Source organism: Sinocyclocheilus rhinocerous, unplaced genomic scaffold (genome assembly GCF_001515625.1).
Source record: "Sinocyclocheilus rhinocerous isolate Xijiao unplaced genomic scaffold, SAMN03320098_v1.1 scaffold444, whole genome shotgun sequence".
Lineage (NCBI taxonomy): Eukaryota > Metazoa > Chordata > Actinopteri > Cypriniformes > Cyprinidae > Sinocyclocheilus > Sinocyclocheilus rhinocerous.
Genome location: NW_015645540.1, coordinates 212,790 through 214,676, shown reverse-complemented (window position 1 = coordinate 214,676; position 1,887 = coordinate 212,790). Strand labels below are relative to the sequence as shown.

At 39.0% G+C, this 1,887-nt stretch overlaps 1 long non-coding RNA gene across 1 annotated transcript in view; it reads left to right on the top strand.

Moving 5' to 3' along the window:
- Window positions 1–1,504: 1,504 nt before the first annotated feature.
- The window catches only part of LOC107706312 (uncharacterized), a 17,828-nt gene continuing 17,445 nt past the window's right edge, over window positions 1,505–1,887 (top strand). Inside the window, exon 1 of the long non-coding RNA XR_001636143.1 lies at window positions 1,505–1,515. This is a non-coding gene — a long non-coding RNA (uncharacterized LOC107706312). The remainder of the gene's footprint in view (window positions 1,516–1,887) is intronic.

Below are 1,887 nucleotides of genomic sequence, written 5' to 3'. Positions count from 1 at the left end.
TGATGAATAGAATGTTTAAAAACAGCATTTATTTAAAATAGCAGTATTTTGTAACATTATACATGTCTTGACAGTCACTTTTAAATAATTTAATTCATAAAAAAAAGAACTTACTGACACCAAACTTGGCATAGATAGATAGATAGATAGATAGATAGATAGATAGATAGGAACACCTTAGGAGCAGTATAGAGACATAGAATTATATCAGTGAGTTTTGCATGCAAACATGACTCAAAATTTCTTCAGAAAATATAAAAATCGAGTGATGCTTTTTTTTGCAGCAATGTGACCAATTCTCATCATGATGAGGCTCTTTTTCATCCCCTCTCTGTTTCATTCTGTTTCTAGGACAGTGTCTCTGTGATTTCTAAAGATTATCAGTTGTGGTGCAGTCCGTCTTCTGCTGGGCTTCTGTTCTCCAGGGAGCGCAAACATCTCTATCCAAACCAATCACGCATTCAAACCTCCAGCTAGAAAACACACTCAAGTAGCACAGGAGTCAGACTGTGTGTGTGCGTTACCGTCTAGAAGCTTTACGCCCTGCGATAGTGGAGAATGCATCCCAGATCTGGCGGGAGTCTGCCAAGCACAGATAAACATGCAAACGTGTAAATAACTGTGCATATTATCACCCAGCCGGCTTCCACTGCACCTCTTGTTTATTGCCATTTTGTCCCCTGCTTGCAAACAGTCGCAATGATAAGCATTAGAGTGATTTTTTTCTCTCTCTCTCACTCTCTCTCTCCTGTGGGAATTCTTTGCCTTGTGGGGATCATTTATATCCTTATTAAAAAAACCTTGTTCCCTGGTGGCTGGAATGAGGGACTACAGATTAGCGGGAACACAATCATCATCTCTCCGTCTGTTTGTCCAAGGAGCTGTTGGATGACTCCTCTGACACTGTGTGTGTGTGTGTGTGTGTGTGTCTGCATGGTTGTTAGCAGTTACCGCTACATGCTCAGGATTATTGGCATCAGAGTGAACGGACCCCCTTGGGGGAGTCTGATTAGTCAGTAACACACACAGACCAGTTCAGTGTGGCGATCCAGAATCTGGACGCTGAAATAACACATCCTGATGAGGTGTGGAAAATTACTGTCTGGACAGTGGACATAAGCACATACTCCAACAGATCTTAGATCAGCTAAGCCTCAGTGTTTTGTAGAGACAAAAAGCTTAACTGATAAGAACAAAAACAACAAAATAATAAATTAGGGCCCCTGATATATATGTTTTTTTAAGCATCTACAATTTATGATAATTTGTTATTGGTAATGTAGAAAAAAATGATTTACTTACAAACGACTGCAATCTTGCATTCGGCTGATCTGCCTTTATTAAATCAAGAATGTATGGATAGAAGTCTCCATCCTGTTTCACTTGGATGTAAGTCACCATACGGAGCAAAAGGTTTGTCGCTACTTCTGTTACATCGGAACTTAAATCTTGCATAAAGAAATAAAGTGAATCGATAAAGTATAAAGTAATCACTCACTTGATGCTTAAATATTTGTAACATCATCTGTTTACTTTTTAACTGTATCCAGGACTTTTTATTGAGGATACAATATATTTGCATGTTAAATACTTAAGCAATATCATATGAGCACTGTTGTTCTAAATATCAGCGGATGACTATTCCTGAATGAATCACTAGCTGCGTTTACATGGACCCTACTAATCCGATCGTAATAGGACTAGAAGCACAATCAGAATAAAAAAGTCACATGTAACCACGTCAATCGGATTGAATTGGCCAGATCCGACTAAAATTTCGATCGGATTGTAAGGGGTGGTTTATTCCTTTTGTAATCCGAGCGAGAGGACATGTAAACACTTGATCGGATTGAAAACCGAAACTGGAAAGTACTGCGCATGCGCAGT